Raw genomic sequence first — 23,138 nt, forward strand, 5'->3', positions numbered from 1 at the left:
TCATCACCTCTCAGAAGATTGGACTCCAGTTCTGAGTCCATCCCCTCACGGTCAGTCCTCCCTGGAGTCCATTTGCACTCGAGGCTAAATTACCATCTCAAAAGCCATCTTCTCATTATGTCACTGTCCTCCTCAAAAGCTGCCAGGCTCCTTGCAGCCTGCAGACAAAGTTGAACTTCTCACTGGTCTTCGAGTCCCACTGGCCTTAACTCCCACAGATTCCCTACCCAATCAAAATTATGATGTACCCACTCAAATCAGTCATTCTTACCCTCCACTAAGAATATCTCACATCCATACCTCCATGGAAATCACAGGCTCTAATCATTTACTCTCTAGGTGGCCTTGGAAAAGTAATTTATCACCTCTGAGCCTCAATTTCCTCATCTACAAAATGATGCTATCTAACAGGGGAGGGTTTCCATGAAGAGGAACTGAGATAATATACCAGGGCATAGCACAGTACCTCAAACATAGAGAGCAACAAAAGTTAGCTTTAATCATAATCATCAAAATAATAATGACATTGATAATTGTCATTGATAATTGTTCTATCTCATGTCATCTCTTCCATGAAGCCTTCTCTGATCTTCAATCTGAGTGTGATTCCTCCTTCTTTTGAAGTCACCCTATACTTGTAGGGCAATCCCCATATGCTACAGGGTATCACAGTGACTTCCCCACTTATCCTGTCTCCTTCTTTATCTGACCCTGGATCATTTGCCTCATCTAAAACTGAATCCTGGCACTTAGTAAAGCTTTATTTCATGCGGATGTTTCTCTAGATTCTGCAGGCAGGGCCAGAAAATGTCCATGGTGATTGTGAACTGTTCTGGAAGAATAGGGTTTCTCTTCAGGAATAAAAAAGTACCTCACTGTGGTACCTCTCTGCCTGTGTGGACACACAACACAACACAACCCAGTCTGGGCCACCAGAGGAACCAGTTGGTTGAGCTTTGTGAACTTTGTCCTCATGCCCCAACACCCTACTTCCCAAAGCCTGAACCGGTAATATTCTTTTCACCGGAAAGGACAAGGGCAAGTGAGTGCAAGGGAGAAAGTGGTACATTTATCACTGAGAACCTGCTTGGGAAATGGGGGAAAGGGGAAGGGAAGAGATCTTATTTTCTAATACTTGAGAAGGGAAAATGGAAGTGGGAGGGAAATCATCTGTGGCTTATGTTTTCCAAAGCTAAAAGGGAACTTGCTGCCCCATACATGATGTTGATTAGGGAAAATATCATCTAGTTACACAGAACCCCACAGATTGGTAAGCATGAACTCAGAAGGGTCCCAGCTTTCTGATTCATCTGATCAACAAGCCTTGGTCAGCAAGCACACAGTTGCTTTTGCTTTAAGATGACCTCATTTGAAATTCCTTATGTAGCTGTCACTGCCAGCACTAAAGCCTGGTCATTTACAGTAGCTGTCCTTTCTGAATTTAAATCTAATAAAACAGGCTGCGCCTGCCCCACACCTCCTAGGGGTCTAGATCTGAAAGGAGCCCTAGGGATCATCCCATCTAGTCTAATTCTGGCCCAGAGACGAAGGGTCACACCACCAGGCAGTGCTGAAGCCAGGCCTGCAACACACTTTCCACTACCCCAAGATGCCCCCAATGGCTGTTCAATTTAAGGACACAACCCGTGAAGAAAGGAGATTGTGAAATGCTTCCACTAGAAGCCCAAGGGTGGCTGAAAGCCCAGATGCTTCTCTCAACCCTCCTAACCTAGTCCCAGTTCAGCAGTTTGCTCCTCACTGTTTAATGTTAACTCTTTTTCTCCATGAGGCCAAGGCTTGTCTTCCAATGAACAGCTCCTTACAACAGCTAAGCTGGCTTCTGCTTGTACCTTCCCAGACACCTCCACTGGCAAAACCTTTCCATTGAGCAATCTTCTTGTGAAAACTGACTCTTCCTTGCCCTTTACAATTACTCAGCAACTCTGCAAAACAGTAACCCAACTGTTTATTTTGATTTCAAGCTTGGGGTTAAAGGGCTAGCTTTGTCATTTTTTTTATTCCCGTTGAGGAAGTTACTAGAGACCTCAGGGATTTCTTGTCTTTGACTCTTGACTACCAGCTTGACATGCCTCCATCTTCCACTAGCCCCCAGTCTGTGCCAGGTGACACAGAAGGTTCCAGGAAGGAAAGGGGATACTCCTCCAGAGGGAAGATGCTTCCTAAATGGAGAGTTGGCATTCACTCAACCTTCCCTCCAACCACCCATCCCCAAGGCACCAACCTGCCCGTGTTTTCAATGCATCTGCCAGGCTGCATCACTATCTCCCATGTTTGTTCTGTAGTTTCAGAGTTTACAAAGCACTCTAACCTCCCTCAATTCAGGGGATGTTCAGGACCTCCCTGAAGGGTAGGCCACACAGGTTTGCATATTAGAGAGGAGATAATCATATATGTTTATGCTTATATCTGGGATTAACTTAATCAAGGTTACAAAGTATAGTCAGCCTCTTGACTCCACGTTCAGTGCTCCTTATAATCTTTCTTCTGCCAGCTACTCCCGTTATTTTCCATCTTGCATACCCAGCTTAAAAGAGCTTTCTAGAATACCATTCTTCTTCGACTGCTCTCCCATTCACAAACTTTCAGCAACTCCTAAATGCCCATAGGATAAAATTCCAATGACTCTGCTTGTCTTTTAAGGCCCTCCACAGTATGACTCCAAAGTATCTCCCTAACATTATTTCCGCCATGTCAGCCTGGTGAAGCTATGTGAATTTCCCACAATGTCTTATGCACTTTTTAAACCTCTGGACCGTATTTTTTTTTTTTTTTTTTTTTTGAGATGGAGTCTCACTCTGTCACTCAAGTTGGAGTGCAGTGGCGTGATCTCGGCTCACTGCAACCTCCGCCTCCCAGGTTTAAGCGATTCTTCTGCCTCAGCCTCTCAAGTAGCTGGGACTGAGGCGCGTGCCACCACGCCCAGCTAATTTTTGTATTTTTAGTAGAGATGGAGTTTCACCATATTGGCCAGGCTGGTCTTGAACTCCTGACCTCGTGATCCACCTGCCTCGGCCTCTCGAAGTGCTGGGATTACAGGCGTGAGCCACCACACTTGGCCTGGACCTTATCATGTTGCTTCCCCACACCACCCCAAAGATCCATCTTCAAGGTGCTTCTTCAATAATAGCACCCATTGCTAGAATATCTCTGGATGCTCCCAGCACACAGTGAGCTCTCTCTTCTTAAATTCCATAGCTTGTGTAAACCATAATACTCTCTGGGCCTAGAGAGCAAATGTGCATCAGGCAGAAGTTAAGGCTAGCCTTTACCTGTCATCTCCCACCTCAGCTCAGAAAAGGGTCTCCCACCTCAGCTCACATGCATCTGCTGGTGGTTATTTATTAAATATCAGGTTCAAAAATAGTTTAGGGTAGGGCTTGCCTTCTCATGATTAGATAAATAAGAGAAACAGAAGAAAAAATGTTGGATCAAAGGTACAAAATTTCTATTTCATCATCAAAATATTAATTGTACCCTACTTTATCATAGAAGGAGGAGGAAGAGTGGGAAGAAAAAGGAAGACATCGAGAGGGATGGCTCAAGTTTAGAACAAAGGTAACTGATTCCCATCTGTGGTTCTTCAAGGCCCCGGAAAGAACACACCCAGTGCTATGGGTTCAATAGTGATGACCTTGAGCCATTTCACACTGGAGTCTTAGATTTCTGGAAAATGTGGGTAATTTTCTCTGCCCAGCCCATGTCACTGGATAATAGCTGTGAAAGTGCTGTGTAAGTGTAAATGCAAGAACTAAGTGAGTGGTGACTAATTTCCAAAGGCCAGGCCGCCCCCAACCCCACCTTCAGAGCATTTCATCTGTTAAAATACATGAGACCATTGGGATCTGTAGAAGAGCAAATGCTCCCTTTTGCACCTATGCTGTTGACTGATGGCCCTCTGGTGCTGGAAATGTCCTGTGATCCTTGGACTATTATTAGGGATGGTTAAACTGGTGGAGGGAGGCTAAAAATGGCCAGCACAGCCATCACTAACCTTTTGGTTTCCCATTTCAGGAACTAGTTTCAAAATAAAATCTTTTTTTTTTTTTTTTTTTAACTGAGAACACATTTCTGTAGTTCTTTACAACACACTGAAAGAAAAGAGAATTTCACTTTGCAAGATTGGGGAGATTGTCTTTCCTGAGTTTGCTCAGCCCCAGCCGTTAACCCTAGAACATTTGTTCCAAACTGGAACTTGAGCCTTGAAGTTCAGCCAAGTTGGGTGGACTTCCTGGTGCCTCCACTGCTGGCCTGTCTGAGCCCTGCCCTGGGACAAAGGTACAGGACTCCAAATGGAGCAGAATCTCAGGGAACAGTAAAAGGGCTGGGGAGGGCAGAGTTTGGGATTGAGGGACTCTGGGGCTCTTGCTCTCAAGTCCATATCTGCCTCTGAGTTACCCATGGGAATTTATTCCTCTCGTATTTTCTTTCTTTGTTATTTAATTCACCAAAATTATATATACGTATGGTGTACAAGATGATGTTTTGATAGATATCTATATTATGGAATGGCTAAATCAAGCTAATTAACATATGCAGCACCTTATTTTTTTGTGACCAGAACACTTAAAATCTACTCTGTTAGCCATTTTCAAGGAGTTAATCCATGCTGGGCTTAATACCCAGGTGAGGAGTTGATAGGTGCAGCAAACCACCATGGCACACATTCACTTATGTAACAATCCTGCGCATCCTGCACATGTGCCCTGGAACTTAAACAAAAGCCCAACAAAATAATTAAATATATATATATTTATATCAATATAAAATATACTGATGTTAACTACAGTCACCCTGATGGGCAATGAATCTCTTGAATTTATTAAAATGTATCCTTTGACCAACATCTCCCCAGTCCCACCACCTGGCAGCCTCTGAGAATAACCATTTTATTCTCTGCTTCTATGAGTTCAACATTTTTTTACATTCCACATGTAAGTGCCACATTTTCATCTGAAATACCCTTGGGTTCCCAGGCTCCCATGGCCCGGCAGGCTTCAGTGAACCATCCACCTAACCGCCCCACTCCCCTAACACGCATTTGCAACCTCGCTTTAATTACCACCTCCATCTCCTCTAAAGCAGCCAAGATATTTTAAAACCCTTGTTTTGATCTTCTTTGCATATCAGTTACACTATTTCTGAGCGTGTTTATTTTTATTTTTTTTTTCCGGTGGTGAGCCCGTTGCTTTGAGCCCTCTGCTCGCACGTTTCCACTTCCTCTCACTTTCCTGTGCACGGCTGTGGCCTCTGAGTGTGCTGCTCAGAGCAGGCCGGGTGATTCTCATGGGCCTGTGGCCTTTGATGGAGCCAGGGGAGGCAGATTCTTCTACCACTGGTGCTCCCTTGCTCCTGACATCTGAAGAGGCAAGATGAAATTTCAGTTGTGTTTCATTTGTTCCATCTCCCAAGGAAGTAGACCTGACTACTAGTCAGAAAAGGGAAAAGGGGCCCTTTCTTGGGCATGAAATAGACCAAGGATTTAGTCCAAACTCTGACACTGACCTTAAGAAAATCCTCTTCCCTCTTGGGATTGGACTCAGAATTGCTGAAGCTCCCATGGATTGTAACCAACTGTTTTAACAATTAGCTATTCTAACAATGTGCTTTTCTAACAATTAGCAAAATCATTTACATATTGAAGATGAGCTTAGGATCAGCTTCTGAAATCAACAAGTTGGAGACACAGGGATGATTGAGGTACTCCATGTTCAAGAAGTAATGCCTGAGATTTGTGGGATAAACCATCTCTTTGTGATAGGATCTTGTGAAATGTGTATGATATGACTTGTGAAAAGTCCAAGCTAAACCCTTGTCATGACATACCTCTAAATTCACATGCTTCCCAATTTTTTTTATATACAGCATACCTAGAACATGGTATTATTTGCACAGCAAACTGGGCAAAAGAACAAGGCCACTCTAGCCCAGTAGCAACCAACTCATTAATTGTGGCTGTGCTGAGCTCTTCCTGGCCACTCCAAAGACTGAAGAGACACTGTTTGGGCCCATTCAAGACCCAGATTTGGGAAAGTTCAATTTAAAGGATTAAGTCAACTCTTTGTCTAACCAGAATAACAAGAGTGTTCTGGCCTATAAAAATCACAAAATTCTAGAGAAGGCAAAACAGGTAAGAAAGTGGGTCCTGAATCCAGGCCATGGGGTTCAGATAAAGACTCTACCATTTACCAACTGTATGTCTTTGGGAAACACTAAAGCTCAGTTTCTTCTGTCTTTAAAATGGAAATAATAATATTCTCAGTGGCCACAGGACAAAATAAGGTAATGCATTTCAGTACATTCCAACTACTTAATAAATATTAGCTATGATTATGGCTAATGCTAGACAGGAAATTAAAGATCATTTGGTCCAATCTTCTCATTTAAACAAAGAAGAAACTTTGACTTGATCAAAGTCACATAGATAGTTAGTAGCTGAACTGGGACTAGAACCTAAATCTTCTGATTTCAGTCCCGTGCCTTTATATACTAAGGGGTATAATACTTCATTCTGTATTAAAAACATCCAAATTACTAAGTATGTAGGATGAATTATTTTCCACCAGAAGACATTTGGAAGGTAGGACTCTTCCTATTTGTTTTAAATTAGTTTACCAGCGACTCTGCCTTGAGCATGGGCTTGAATGAGATGATTTCTCAAAGGCTTGCTTCCTGTTTCAGGTAGGTAGCCAAGGGCTGGCCTCCTTGGCTTTGGAAGGCACAGAAATGGGTACAGTGGTTGTACATCTGCATCTCAGATGCCAAAGGCTTCAGGTCACCAATACAGAAGTCCCATTTTACATATGAACATACTAAACCTTTGGTTGACTCAGAGCCAGACATGTCCAACAGCAAAACAAGAACTAGAACTTGAATCTCTGACTTGATGCTGGTGCCCATTCCATAGATCTCACAAGGAGAAATAGGATTTAAGATCCACTGTTGCTGTATACTTGCCACTTCCTTCAACCCTATAAACATGCTGACGTGCCCTACAAAGTCAATTGTTCATTTAATTGTGCTTTGTTCCTTTTTTTTTTTTTTTTCTACTTCCAGCCACAAAGGTTTGAGGTAATTTATAGGAAATACAATAATGAATAACGAAGAGTACATAAAAATAAACTACAATATCTTATAAATAAACCATAGGATATCTAGGATTGTGCTTTCCAATGTGGCAGTCACAAGGCACATGTATCTATTTATATTTAAATTAATTAAAATTAAATATAGTTAAAATGTAGCTCCTCAGGTTCACAAGCCACATTTCAAGTGCTCAGTCACCACATGTGGCCAATGGCTACTTATTAGACATTTCAGATACAGAATATTGCCATGATTGCAGAAAGATCTATTAGACAGTGCTGTCTAGACAGACAACCAAGTCATATATTCTTACACATTTGCAATAAAGCAGCCAAAATTTTGGCTCTGAGCTTCGTGTTGGCAAAGCCAAATAAAACAAAGCAAAATCAGTTGTGTCATTACAATTCCTCAAGGGAAGCAAAGCTTTTCTAGCACTTAGACCTAAAAGAATTCCTCATATGGGGTTTTATAGGAAAGGCCACTAAGTGACAAAGCAAATAATATCCTCAGAAACCACAAGAGACAATTTCAATTTATAATTCACTAAAATTCATCCTAATGAAAACACTTCTCTGGTGAGAGGTCAGGATACTTACCTGGTTCTAAAGAGAGATACCTTAGCTACATTAGTCAAGTGAACTTGTTCTACAGAAATGACGTTAGAACTGAAGCCTGAATGACAACATGATGCAGCCATTGCAGATCCAGAAGAAGAACATCCAAACAGAAGGGAAAGTCAGTGGACGGTCTTCATATCTGAAAGTACTGAGCAAGTTTGAGGGAGAAACAGGCCAGTGAACTTCATGGATGAGGCTGAGAGTGGAGGGAGATGATGCTGAAGAGGCAGTTGGTACCAGATCATGTAGGGTTTTATAGCTCACGGTGAGAGGGTTTAGCAAAGAGATAAACTTATCATTTATGGCTTTAGAAAGATCAGTCTGGCTACTGCACGAAGAGCTGACTGTAGAGGGAAAAAGTGTGGGCAGGAAGAACATGATAATAGCTTGGAATAAGATAGTCAGCAGTGCAGATGGTGAGAAATAGTCTAATTTGACATATATTTTAAATGTAAAGTCAATAGGACTTGCTGAGAGACTACACATAGGGTTTCAGGGAAATAAAGAATATTAGAATGACTCAATTATTTGCGTTGAACGAATAGGTAGGAGGCCAGGTAGCACTTACTGTGATAGGGAAGACTTGAGGAGGAGGAATTCGGGTTAGAGAAAGACTAAATCAATAGTTTGGTTTGGGTCACAGTTTGCGTGAAGTGCTTATTACATACACAAGTAGAGTTATGGAGTCTGAAGCTCAAGGGAGAAGTCAGTTAGAGATAGAGATTTGAAGTTATCTGCATATAAATGGTATTTTAAAGCCATGGGACTCAATGAGTTCATCTAAGAAGAGTACGGACAGAATAGAGATAAGAACCCCAGAGCACACCAAAATCTGATGTCAAGGAGAAACAGCCAGACAAGGAGACAGAAAGGTAAGGACAAACCAGGTGAATGTGGGATCACAAAGCCTAGAGAAGACAGTGTTTAAAGAAGTATGAAGGATTTACCATGTCCAGTTCAGCTCAATAGTTCAGTTAGTTGAATACACTTTGACCTTGGAAACATGTAGGTCATTGGTGACTCTTATAAAGGCTGTTTAAGTGGAGTGATACAGAGTCTGAAGAAAATTAGAGCAGAGTTGAGGAGAGAATGGGAGCTAAAGAAGTGGAGACAGGAAATGTAGATCTTACTTCTAAAGGTTTTTTTGTGAAGGCATCAAAGAAAGGGGGTGGTAGCTCAAGGGACATGTAGGGCTAAGGGAGAGCTGGGTTGTTTTTTTTATTTTTAGTAGTTGTTATAAAGGCATATTTGTATGCTGATGGGATAGATGTAATGGAACATCAGAAATTTATGTTGCAAGAGAGAAGCATAGGAAAGGAGATGGGATACAGAGCGCAAATGGAAGGGTTGGCCTTAGAAACTATGCCACTTCCTCCACTATAAGAGGGAGGTAGTGTATGTGGGCACAGATGCAGGTGGGTTAAGGAAAAATGCAATAACTCTCCTCCAATAGCAAAAAGGAAGGTCATAATCCCAGGGCATGGGATGTGTAGAGCATGGTGGATATTCAAGTAGGGAGCTAAAGGTTTGAAAGAGTTGACCCAGAGACCAAAAAGTGAATTTTCTAAATGCATCATAGGATCCTCTGGCATCGTCCGTTTCAGGTTTGTGATCACAAATTTAAAGTGAACTGATCAGCATGGTTTACAATGTTCTTAACAACATTCTACTGTTTGGGTGCAAGCAACGGAGGAATTAGAGGATATACATTTCACCAGGATTGCAGTTTTGCCAGGTACAATAAAGGGGAAGGCAGCAGGAGAATGGGGGGTATTGGAAGGAGAGCGTTTCTGGCACAGAGTAGAGGGAGTTAAGGTTGGAATAAGGGTTAAGGCTACCCAGTAACACACATCACTGGGCTCCACACATATCCAAAGTGTCTGCCTGGACCCATCGGTATGCCAAGAATTTTCCTTCCCTCCACAAAGGAAGCTCACTACTGACTTCACCTGGTGCCTGCCACATCTAGAATCCCCCTTCAGGTTTTGCAGCCAATTAGGAACTGAGTGCTGGGCACCAAACTGGGTAGAAGAGTCACTCCTGAGCGCACACACACTTGCAGTGGAATCTCAACACATTATTTAGACCTAAGAGTCTGTGTGGCTGGCAGGAAAATACCCTACACATGCAGAGAGAAGACCTGGGTTTCATCAGTTTCTGTGGCTTTTACCAAATGAGAAAGTTTTTTTCATATCCTGAGCCTCTGTTCCCTCTCATCATAACTCTGGCCTGGCTTAAATTACAGCTGCTTATATAGATCTGATGAGATGCTGAATGTACAACCATTTTCAACTGTAAGGAATTATGGAGATGTGAGAAATTACATTGTTATTATGACTCTGCAAGGGGGTACCAAATGCAAATCTAAGGCATTTACTGGTGTGAGACTGATTTCAAATGTCAGCTAATATAGGTCACCATGGCTTATAAGCAATTTGCCTTAAAATTAGAAACTTATGAAATGCTCAAGATGAAAGGCAGTGCATTTCAAAACAGAGGCAATGGGAAGCAAATTTCTCTCTTTTTTTGTGCAACATCCTATGAACCCATGGTTCTCACAGGCCCAGGATATTGCTGCAGTGGGCAGCCCGGTGTATTTTGAACAGCACAGCACTAATCCCTGGGTGACTCTGTAATCCTGAGTGAGTCACTTTACCTTTGGAGGCCTCAATCGTCTTCGCTGTAAGGTGGGAAGAATTGTACTGCCTCCTATTCCACTTACAGGATATCAAGAAGATCATATTATTTTTAAAGGAAAAAAAGAACTGAGAAATAACTGTTGGCTACTCTGCAAAGAGGTTGGTGTAAATGTGAAGTGTCACTATTATTAAGTGTGAGGCAATCTTTCCCACCCCCATCATGTCCCAGCATTACAATGTGAGCTGTGTGACAGGCTATTTTTAAATTCCCATCTCTGGAAGCATATGGTCCTGCGCGGTGCCAAAAAGAGAAAAATGACCTGCTTCAGTTTGTTTGCTTGTTTGTTTTGATCTGATGGAACATTTTCTATGATCTTGTTAAAAGTTGTTCTTTCTACTTTAAACTTTTAAGGTGAGTACTAAAGATTTTCTATAGCATAGTCTGAAACACACCGTGGCACTATAACTTGCTTAGACAATGATAAGAGGTCATCCCAGGGCAATGGTGTATTTATACAAATCTGCATTTTTTGTGTATCATCTAAGACATTTCAAAAATATAATTTTTTAATTTTTTAACAATTTTTATGCTTTTGTTCTCTAATTTTGTGGTAGTTTTGTTTGTTCAGTAGCAGCATTTTTAGGTAAAATTTTTGCAAATATTAGAGCATTTATTTTATAAAATAAAACAGATTCCTTTTAATTTTCTTTAATGTTACCTACAAAAAAAGAAGTTGTTTCAAAGTTTTCTTGTTTATTATCGTTTCCTTTGTTTTATGTGTTATTAATATCAGTTGCTATTGACTGAAGCCCTTTCCCGTGATAAATATATAGTATATCTATTATAAACTTCATTTTTGCTGCCGCCTTGAGCTGACCTCACTTTACCTCCTCTCCTGTGCTATTTGGCAAGACTACCCTGAATCCTGTCAAACTTCCCACTCATTGAATTTGATTTCTGACACCAAATTCCTGGAAAGATATCTATCTGATCAGTTGGAAAAGAAAAGAGATAAAAACACCTATTTCACAAGTTTCATGGGACCTGACTTTTGTGCAAGAGCAAAAAATTTCCCCAGTTGAGGTAAATAAGGTTCCCACAAGCTTTTTTTCCTCTTTTCTTTTCATTTAAGGTCCAGGATTCAACTCTCTTGTCTTTGGGTCAAGTGACAGATAAAACTAGAATTGATGAAGTTTCATGGCATTTAACCAATGAAAAAGGTAATTTAAAAGGAGGGTGTAAGGAAAACTCAGAAAGAAAGCCAGGGCCTGCAGCTTCAGCTAAATGATGAAATCAAGAATATGGAAGAGGAGTTTGAAGTGTTCTGTGTGACCCTGGGGGCCAATGAGAAAGCCAATTGAGGAAATTCACAAAAGTGCAAAATTAAAAAACATTATGAAGTTACAGACATATCCAATATTGGGAAGCTCTTCCTTAAGCGGCGGTGACGAAGCTCTCCAGCAATTGATGCAGTCATGCTGTACCCATAAAGACCTTCTTCAGGCCAGGGCACAGTGGCTCACACCTGTAATCCTGGAACTTTGAGAGGCTGAGGTGGGTGGATTGCTTGAGGTCAGGAGTTCGAGACCAGCCTGGCCAACATGGTGAAACCCTGTCTCTACTAAAAATACAAAAATTAGCCGAGTGTGGCGGTACGTGCCTGTAGTCCCAGCTATGTCAGGAAGTCGAGGCACGAGAATTGCTTGAACCTAGGAGGTGGAGGTTGCAGTGGGCTGATCATGCCACTGCACTCCAGCCTGGGCAACAGGGTGAGACCCTGTCTCAAAAAAAAGACCTTCATCTTCTCAGTCTACTTTATCACCTGGCGTCTTCTCACCTCCTCCAACTTCTCCACACCATTAATGATCTCCCCCTCCTTTGTACTCCTAGGGGGTTCAGAGGCTCTGGGCATCATTTAAATAGTAAGTACTTCACAGACTTGAAGTGTTATATATCTGTTTTTAGGGGATGTGTCTTGGTCTCTCAACAATGAGTTGTAAGTTCCTGGAGGGTAGGGACCATGTCTTACATTTCTTTTGAGCTCCCTTGGTGCTCAGCACATTGTTGGGCACAGAAGAGTAGCAACACTCCTTCACATTCATGGCAGGCTTTAGCGTTTACAAAGCAGCTCCACCTGCCATTCATGCAATGTTCCCAACAACTAGGTTTTGTCTGCAAAGCAGATAATGAATAGTATCTGATGGGTGAGGAAACTGAGGTTCAAAGAGCTCATTACACCTGCAAGTGCAACAGAATTTATAGTCCAATGCTCTCCCAGTAATAACCATTAGATGAGTAGATAAAGAACAGATCTTGTGGTTCAAAAATGTGTGGGTAGCCAAAGGGAAGTGGCCACGTATTCGGCTACATGCCCTGTCATGCTGATGTAGATTGACTTCCAATACAGGCTAGAGAATTCTCTTTGTATAGATGGACTCAGTCTGAGTGACACATGGTCATGTCTCTTTGACTCTGGCCATGTTCTGCAAATTAGATGAGATTCCAATAAGAACCAAGGACATTTTGGGATGTGTTTCTATGGAAGCCTAGATAGAGATCAGTAACCTCAGACATCGCTCTGGGCAACCTCTGGGCCTGTCCATCTCCAGGCATCTAGAAATCTGTGCCCAAGGCAGACAGAAAAGATAGGGGCCTGGAAGAAGCCTTAGGCACCAATTGGACCTCAGTGTTCTTCACTTCTTTAACTGCTAAATTCACCCAATCACATTTAAATAAATTTTATAAGACTTTGAAAATGTGTTTCTGTTCCTCTAGAAATTACCTCTAAATTTTCTAGTATAAACGTCTGCCAGCTTTGTTCAGCCAAGTTCCTTTCCCCCTCTTTTCTTTGACAATGAAAGCAGCTTTGGTGCCAACGCTCAGAACTGGCAGGTGTTTGATGACACATGTTCTGTGATAAATGTTTATTACATAAGTTCATTCAAGCTAGCTACCAGAGCTTTTGAGGCATCATTGCTACTTATCATAAAATTGTCCTTGAAAACCAGAAGCCCAATATATTCCCAAAAGCTCTATTTTTTTTTTTTTCTTTCTTCTTTTAGGTTCTCTGTGTTCTATCGACGTCTGGTGCAATGGAGAAGTCAGGAGATGGTACTTGAATCCTGACTCTGTCACAAGCTGGCTGTATGACCCTGGGAAAGCCACTTCTGTGCTCTGAGCCTAGTTGCTCATTTGTAAAATGAGGAGGTGGAAGCTGTGATTGCCAGGGTCTCTCTAATTTCTGACGTGTCCCGATAAGAGGACAAACTGGTGGGGAAAAAAAAAGCAATTTCAGTCAAGCAGAAACACATGCTTGCCTTTCCTCACCCAGAATGTGCTTTACATAACCAAATTTGCTTCCTTTTTTACTGGCTTGCCCTCCAGTCAGGAGGCAGGGGAGCAGCACGGCTGGCAGCAGCTTGGAGAGGGTGCGGTGTGCAGGGATGGATGTGGGGAGGGGATGCTGAGGGAGGCTTCGCTGGCGAGTGAATGAGGCACAGGCACCATAAACTACTAGAGCTTTGTCATACTTCTTATTACTGTGATTATGTTATATTAGAATGAAAAGACCTGCGGGGTATTTAAAGTGCAAAAACCTAGAGAAGAACTACTAAGAAACTTCCAGTCCCATGATTATTCTAGATAAAGCATTCAGAAACTGTAGTTATGCAAATCAGATTCATTTTTGAAGAAAATGCTTACATATTAAGAATTTTACGGCTGGGCACGGTGGCTCACACCTGTAATCCCAGCACTTTGGGAGGCCGAGGCGGCAGGGTCGGGGGGGGGGTGAATCACCTAAGGTTAGGAGTTCGAGACCAGCCTGGCCAACGTGGTGAAACCCCATCTCTACTAAAAATACAAAAATTAGCTGGGCGTGGTAGCACGCGCCTGTAGTACCAGCTACTGGGAAGGCTGAGGCATGAGATTCACTTGAACCCGGCAGGCGGAGGTTGCAATGAGCCGAGATCGTGGGACTGTCCTCCAGCCTGGGTGACAGAGCAAGACTCTGCCACAAAAAAAAAAAATTTTTTTTTAATTATCAGCTTGATATTTTTTCCTCCAAAACTTTCAACTAGCCCATGTGGAAACATGTTGTAGGTCTTTTCATGCATTAAAGTTTGTACCAAAAAAAGCTCACACACTGTTATTGTCTCCATTTTACAGGTGAGAAAACTGAGATGCTAACAGGCCCAGCACCCTGTCAGAAGATTCAAATCACAGGTGGCAACGTTGAGAGTTAACCCAGATCCCCTTGCCCCCGGGTCTGGAACTCTCTGCTACTGTGCTCTAAGGCATTCTTCCACACTGCTCCACAGAGAGCTTTTCTTGGCCTCAGGCAGAGAGATGAGTAATTATCTGTAAACTGGAATCAGGGTTTATCTCTCTGCTGTCTAAAGTACTAATGTACAATCACAGACTATCAGAGCAGTAAAGTTCCCTAGATATCATCTAAGCTTTTTTCCTCAGCTGAGTACCTCAGTGGTACTCTCCGGTGCTTTTGGACAAGTTAGTGGCAAAATCAGCGCTGAAATCCCTTAACTCCCACTTTATACTATTTATGAGACTTAGTATTAAAAAACAAAGTGAAGCCAGGCATGGTGGCTCACGCCTGTAATCCCAGCACTTTGGGAGGCTGAGGCAGGTGGATTGCTTGAGGCCAGTTCAAGATCAGCCTGGCCAACATGGCAAAACTCCATCTCTACTAAAAATACAAAAATTTCTGGGTGTTGCGGCACATGCATGTATTCCCAGCTACTTGGGAGGCTGAGGTAGGAGAAACACTTGAACCGGGAGGCAGAGGTTGCGGTGAGCTAAGATCGTGCCACTGCACTCCAGCCTGGGTGACAAAGCAAAACTGTCTCAAAAAAAATCAGTCAAACAGCAACACAACCAAGTGATTTAGAAGATCAATCACTAAATAAATAGAGTATCAGGAATTATTTTTTTCAAGTCACTTAATAATCCTGCTGGCCAGGATTGGACAGAGTTAACTTTTGCCTCAATTTCTTCAATGACTTCACCAATATCATGTAGAGGGACTGAGGCAGAAAGAACTGTTACTGCCTATGAGTCATCCATTCTTGACCTTCAGCATGTTTTGAAAATGTGTTGTGAAATGCTTAACAATCAATAATTCCATCACCAGGCAGTATGAGGCTGGGAGTTATGCAACAGGCGGAACAGAGCATTACTGCTACATCATTCAGGAGACTCCAAATATCTGTTGTGCGCAGAACCTTCAGGAGGACCTAAAGACACAAAGTACCCATAAAAGTTAAAACAAACAAACAAACAAACAAACAAAAAAAAACAGAGGATGGAAGACAGAGGAGAAGTGAACGTAGACTCCTTTCCTTGCATTGGATCAGTAAAATGGGACTAGCAGTTAAGTGTGGATACTCTCAAGCTAGCATGTCTGTTCTTTTCTGTCAATGGCTAAGTTACACTCCAATGTTACACTGCTGCTAGGCAACTCTTCTCTGTGCCCTAGACAGTGGCTTCATCTCCAGACATTGCAAGTGTCCTAGGTGAAGGAGGTAGCTAGTACAAAGGAAAGGAGCACAGAACAAGGAGGTGAAGACCCAGTTCAAGTCCCTGGCTGCCACTTACAGGCCTATGACACTGAGAGTGGTCCCATCACCTGTCAGATCTCCAGGCCCTTCTGTCCTACCAAGGGTAGATGACATCTGCCCGATAGATTATACACAGTTCAGAAGTGATGAGGGATGTGAAAACACGTTACAAACTACACAAATGCAAGGGACTATTAGTAGAAACCCATGAATCTGATTTTGCAAGCTCAGATAAAAGGAGTCTCCCATTTAAAGATGGGCACTGGGGTATGACTTGTGGTTAGAGGCAAAGTCAACGCCTGTGCCATGCAGGTGACAGAAGAGAATTTTCAGACTCTAATTTGTGCCAGTCACCATTAGCTATAAGCTGGAAAATGTTTAACTGGTTCTACAGTGGTGAAAAAGCCCTGAATTATAGGTTTTGCTGATTTCTGTGGTATAAATACTTGCACCATGGCACATTCAAGCTCTCAATGTGACATCAATAACCATGGAGTGAGGAAAAGATGCCCACCACTGTCTCTCCCATTTATACAAGTCAACATACCACTGGAAACTTCTCTGGAGGCTTAGGATCCTATAATGAACTTTGCAAGCCTTCTTGACGTATGGGACTCAAGTTTTGACATTCAGCCACAAGTGTCTGCTCTAATAATTCAGAAATGGAAATTATTATTTTTATGGACATCACTGAGCCCTAAAATATAGTTCTAACGTCCTTAGTAATGTTCTTTTCGAATCTGATGACTTGAGAGATCAGCAAGCATAGTGGAACCCGGCACAGCATGAAAGTGGAGTCAGAATCTTAGATCAGGCAGTTGCAGTCCCATCTGTGTGACCTTGCACAAGTCACCTGCCATTTCTGAATCTCAGTTTCTTTGTCTACAAAATGGGAAGAGCCCTGGTTTTGCCTGCTTCCAGGGCTATTGTGAGATCAAAGGAAAGAATGCAAGTGCAAGAGTTCTGAGGACAGCAAAATCCTATTTGACTTTGAATTATTAATATGACTTGCTTAAAAGCTGATTACTAGACTAATCCATGCTGTGCTAGGCAAGCCCCGCACAGGAACTTGAGTCGTCTATCTAGAGCACAAGCCCATACCATGGCTCTGCTAAGTTCAGTCAGGCTCAGGCGGGGCTTGTGAGACATAAAGTGAATGGCCCCTAAGACCTGTGGAGCGGCTCTATTGTATTGGGCCTAGGAGCATCCAAAACTGCTTTTGCCCACAAACTTTCACAACAAGTAACTTGTGGAGGTTAAAAACATGATCCAGCCCAGGCACCGTCATTCTAGGGCTTTACCATTATCCTTGAAGAGCTGGGCAATGGACTATGCTCAAAAATTTTCCCCAACCAACTTTGAGGCCATATTTGAGGCTAGGGTCTGTTGGCAGGGGTGCCTGGGGGGAGTCTGCATTTTAAACGAGCACCGCAGTTAATTCAGTTACAAGCAGGACTTGGTCGGAAAAAATTTTATATGGTGCGAAACTTGATGGAGCAGAACAAGGAAAAGATTCTCCATTGATTCTCTGCCCGGTACTTGACAGAAAGCAATACATTTTGAGGGAAATCCTGGCTGTGCAGGGAGACACCTGTATAATCCACTTCCTGGTCAGACTTCTTTCTTTCCTTCATGCAATATAACTGCCCCTAGCTATCCAAGCACACACAGGATGAGTGAAATATACAGCTGTGCCTAGGTTGGGCACACAGAATGCCAGCCACTGAGGTTTCTGCAAACAGCATAGCCACTCACTGTCTGCCATCCAGCACCTACCCAAGGCCAGCACAGAGAGATGATTTCAGAGAGGTTTGTCTAAAGCACTGTCTATCCACCCAGTCCTCTATATATCCTAAAGGAAAAGTTCTGTTGATCAACACGACACCTATTGATTCTGCATCACCAGTTAACATATCCTAAAGATAACCTTATTGCTCCATGTACAACATTATTCTATCTTTCATCTGCCCATTTAGTCAACAAATACTTATCAAGCTCCAACTGTGTCAAGCACATATATAGAGCTGGAAATCTACAATGAATGAGGTTCCATTTCTGTCTTTGAAAAGTGTTGGAGGATTCAGAAACTAAGCAAACAGTTGCAGCACCACGTAGTAAGTATAACTGAGATTGACACAGGTATTGGGGCATACAAGGGAGGGAAAGCCACACTATGGTGGCTGTTGGAAGGGGATTGGGAAAGCTTCCTAGAATAGGAGGGGACCAGGTTTGCAAAGGTGGCAGGAGTTCTAGACAGAAGTAGTAGCCTGTGCAAAACATGGCCACAGGGGCAGCGATGTGCACCGGGGGAGCAAGTAGCCCATGTTACCGGAACAGAGAATCTGTCAGGGGTGTGGCAGCAGGTCAGACTGAAAACCAAGCAGGTGAAAGTCTTCATCTGCCAGGCCATGAGTTTAGATTTCACCTTGAAAGCAATGGGCAGCCTTTTCAGAAAGATGAGGTTTGCATTTTTTATAGATGAGTTTGTAGAGAGGTAGTATAGAGAACAAGTTGAAATAATAAGAAAGCAAGTTAAGAAGCCATTGAAATAGCCTAGGTGAGAGACAATAGGGACCAGAACTGAAGCAGGGGTGTTGGAGGTGAGGAGGAGAGGAAGGATTTTGAATAAATCGAGGAGACAGTGTCTCCAGGATTCACTGGGTGTGGGCTGGAGGTTGGGGTGGAGTCACCTAAACAACCTGAGATTTTCTGACAGGGAGAGCTTGAGTGTGTGATGCTTTAACTAAGATAATAAACGCAGGGAGAGGAACCAATTTCAGAAAGAAGTTAATGAATGCAGTTTGGAATATGTTCAGTTTAGGATGACTCTGAAATATCCAAGTGAAAAAATTTAGTCACTAGTTAATATGCGTTTGCAGTTCAAAACAAGGAATGAGATGGAAATATAAGAACTTTTTTTCATTAGATGTAAAACTCTTGCTAAAGACATATTCATTACTCTTCTTATGAATGTACTCAGATAATGTACCCAGTGATACATTCCTTTTCAAAATTAATATTAGGAAAAATGTCTTTCAAATAATCAGGACACATACTTCAATCAGAAAAAGAATATTATGTACGTCATCATGTTTACTTTTTTGTCCTGCCTGCCAGGAAGCTCAGTTTATATTTCATGCTGTTGCAGTAACTACACCAAGCCTTACAACATAACACATCGACTTTCTTGCTATTGTTCTACTTTTATCTTTTTATTTGCAATGTAACATCCCATTGCATGTCCCGTATATTGAAAGCTGCCTCTACTTCTCTCTGGTAATAAAAAGTATGTATGTTTTCACTTGACATTATTAAGTTAAGGTTGAGCCCTATTTATTTCAAATATTTTTAAGGGTCCCAAAAAGCAGCTTTTTTTTTTTTTTTTTTTTTACAGTCTATGAGAGTGGCTATTTTTTCCCCAGATAAAACAGAGAAAATTTGAAAACAACAAAAAAAACCCACCCTCTTTGGAAAGCGAATTGATCCTCAGGGACTAGTTAGAGCTAAAGGAGCCAGAAGCTTAGAGATCATTACAAAAAGCTAGAGCCATTGACTCAAAAAGCATCCGAATGGTATGAGGAATAAAACCCGAGCAGATGAGTTCCGACCCAGCCCCTCTCCTACTTCTCAGCCAAGTGGAACGCTTTACTCCCCAGATGAGGTAGGGCCGTGACGAAAATAGCATCAGAGAGGGTTTGAGTACATTTCTTTCAAGTTATTAAGAGATATCCTTAACCTTAGAGAAAAAAAATGTCATCATCATGAAAATTTTTATCATTTAACAATGGCCTTGAATCCATTATCTACCTGAGTCTTCTCCAGTGTTCTGATGGGTAGGTTAGGGCAAGAACGGCCATCATTCATACTTCATAGATCCACATATTCCCACATAATGTCACCTTGGGCCCCTTTTAGGAAACACATATCAAGCTGGGCTTACTTCCCTTTATTAAGATCATTCACAGTTATGAAAGTCGAATAACAAGGCTGGATGCAGTGGCTCACACCTGTAATACTAGCAGTTTGGGAGGCCGAGGTGGGTGGATCACCTGAGGTCAGGAGTTCAACACCAGCCTGGCCAACATGGTGAAACACCCTCTCTACCAAAAATACAAAAATTAGCTGGGTGTGGTGGTGGGTGCCTGTAATCCCAGCTACTCGAGAGGCTGAGGCAGGAGAATTCCTCAAACCCGGGAGGCGGAGGTTGCAGTGAGCTGAGATCGTGCCATTGCACTCCAGCCTGGGCAACAGAGTGAATCTCAGTCTCAAAAAAAAAAAGTTTACTAACAACAGCAAATGATATTCCCTGATTTTCGCCCTGTACTTTCAGATTCTAGAGCACTGCCACCTCCATCATAATATGTGACCCTCACAGCCATCCTCTGAGGTAAGCTAGGGAGGATTTATTATCTCCATTTCACAGATAGAAAAACTGACACTCAGAGATGTGCAATAACAAGTTGCGCTCCCTCTTAGCTGCCTTTGTAGGGTTAAAAAAGGAAACATGGAGACCATGTGCTCCTGGATGTTCCTCCACGGAGCCCAGCAGCTTTGGAATCCTCTCGAGCTTTCGGAAGGAGCCCCTATTTCAGGCTTCAACAGCTCGTTTACTGGCATAGTGAGATGCTAATGATAGAAACCACCAAATGGACAGTTTTAACTAATCTGACTTCCCCCTTCACTAATGAATGCAGCCACTTTGTCCCCCAAAATCAATAGTGGGTTAGAACCTCTTCTTTCCTTCTGGTAGAATTCACCTGCCTCTGGTTTCATCAGCCAAGAGGCCTGAGAGCAGCCAGTCAATAAAGCAGCAATCAAAGTAATTTTTAAAGGAGTTGATGAAATTAAGAACATTGGGTTTTATTAAGCCAGGTCCAGAAGACCTTCCTAGCTATGAGACCTCATGCAAGTCATTTCACCTCCCTGTATCTTACTTCCATCTGAAAAATGGGTCTAAAATAAGCCCCGTCTGACTCACCAGGTAGACTAGTTCTAAGATCATAGTTAGATGTTCTTAGCACCTTATAAATATGTTCTCAGAAGGTGAGGGGTACTCAGTCCTATCCATGCAGAAGTTTCTAAACATGTAACTCAAGGGGCAGAGAGGTAGCCTAGGAAGAGCATGGGCCTCATGGGACACAGACTACTAGGTGTGGCACGTGCAGTGAGGCCTGCATTGTGGTGAGAAGAGAGACACAGGGATGCCATAAGCAGTTACACAAGACCCCTTTCCACATGTACCCAGGCTGACAAAATCACTGGAAAATACAAGCCTTCAAAAGAATCAATTAGTCCCACAATTTTATTCCCTAGGGAAGATAAAATTTACACACTTCCTGTAATCAATCAATCTCACAAACCTCTTGAAACTTCAGTCAGAAAATTTGCAAACTGCTAAGCAATACACAACTTTTTTATAGGTGGCAGACTAGAGGTGGGAAGGGAACATTAGGCTCTTTAATACATGTAAACGAAAACATGTTGGTCTTTAAAGAGTTATGATGAACTCTCAGTTTTTCAGTAGGAGACTAGAATTTTAAAATCATAGACAGTAGAGCCAGAAAACCTCTTAGAGGCCATTTTCTAATTTATCCTCCCCCCACCCATTTTACAGAAAAGGAAACTAAAACTCAGACAGACGTGACCTGCTTCCAGTTATACCACAAGGTAAAATCAGATAAAATCATGAGCTGTGTCCCTTTCTGCATTTAACTCAGCACACATTTACTGAGCACCAACCAAATTCTTGCTGGAGAAACAAAGATGGAGAAGTCGCAGAATGCATCTTCAAGGAATTCAGAGTCCATTAGGGAGACAGACATACAAGCAGGTGATTCCAGCACAGATTGGCATGTGCTGTATTAATGATACAGAGTGCTATGGGAATACACAGAATTGGGAATGGCTAATTCTGCCTGGGGTTGCCAGGAAAGTCTCCATCCAGGAGTGGGCATTTAAGTGCATTGACAGATAGAATGGAAGAGCATTCCAAGCAAAAGGAAAAGAGTGAACTAAAGCAAGGGGACGGGAGAGAACACAACTTGTGTGGAAAGCCCCACACAAACAGCTTGAAACAGCTGGAGGGTTTATAGAAGGTGCCGCAAAACCACCTCAGGGGATGTCACTAGGTCTCAGCTGCCACCCTCCACCTCATTTGGCATGCTCCCTGGGGCTACGGCCTGTGTCCACCTAATGGGCCAGTATAACACCTGGCCAAGTGCCGATGGCATGGTGGGGCTTAATGAATTCCCTTTGAAGATGAGAGGATTGTGAGGGAGAAAAGAATTTGCCACTCAAGTGAGTCAGCTGGAACGGAAGGTGTGTCCTGGCTTCTCAGGCCTAGCACTCTGGCTGGTTGACCAGACAGCCGAGGCCACCTCTCCTGGGGCCACAGGGTTCTACTTGGGAACATCAAGTCTTTTTTCAGCAAGTTGTTCCTAAGCCACAACACTCTGGCTCACCCCTGCCTTTGTAGTTTCACCGACATAATTGATCCCAGAGCTCGGTTTCTGCCATACCCCTTGGTTTCCTAGGGAGTGATGATATATGCAGGCCTCCTTGGAGCTGCAACACAGCCCAGGCCTCCTGGGGGAGAGCACGGAGGGATATGTAAGAGGCAGACATAAATAGTCTTGCACTGCAGTAGTCATCCTTTTGGGTGCTCTGAGCTTCCTGTCCTGAGCTAAGATTTTCCTCTGGGGTTAGCTGAGGCACAGAAAGATAAACAAAGCTTTAAAGTGACTCTCCTCATTGGAAAGCTACAAGCACTTCCAAGACACCATATTTTCCTACCTTCTGATGAGCGTGTCTAGGCTTCCCATAATCAGACCCTGTGAAGACTCCATAAGGTGTGTATGGAAAGAGGAGAGACCACTTGAGTATGAGACGTCTTTCAAGTGCCCTCCCACATATGCTAGGTCTACAAAATGTCAAAACAGCCAGGCAAATCATGCCAGGATTCATCATGGCAGGGGGAAACCAGTCACCCCTGATATTCACCATTGAGCAGCCCAAACAACTCTTAATGACTAAGGTTTTTTCCACTTACACCTGGTTCTTTTGCTTTCACCACACAATTGTGTTAGCAAATGAGATCCTTGAGTAAGCAAAACAGGTCCTTTACCGATTATCTTGTAAAAACACATTCCATATCCTACTATAGATATTTAGAGCAAGCAACATTTACTCACCTAGGTTTTTC

At 42.6% G+C, this 23,138-nt stretch overlaps 1 long non-coding RNA gene across 1 annotated transcript; it reads right to left on the minus strand.

Annotated features, from left to right (window-relative positions):
* Nucleotides 1-5,188: 5,188 nt before the first annotated feature.
* On the minus strand, nucleotides 5,189-22,811 carry LOC116480340 (uncharacterized). Its single transcript, XR_004251262.2, has 3 exons — nucleotides 22,730-22,811; nucleotides 13,144-13,628; nucleotides 5,189-5,377 (listed from the first exon to the last, which is right to left on the minus strand). It is a non-coding gene; the product is annotated as an uncharacterized LOC116480340 (long non-coding RNA).
* Between the last annotated feature and the right edge of the window lie 327 nt (nucleotides 22,812-23,138).

Source organism: Hylobates moloch, unplaced genomic scaffold (genome assembly GCF_009828535.3).
Source record: "Hylobates moloch isolate HMO894 unplaced genomic scaffold, HMol_V3 SCAFFOLD_13, whole genome shotgun sequence".
NCBI lineage: Eukaryota > Metazoa > Chordata > Mammalia > Primates > Hylobatidae > Hylobates > Hylobates moloch.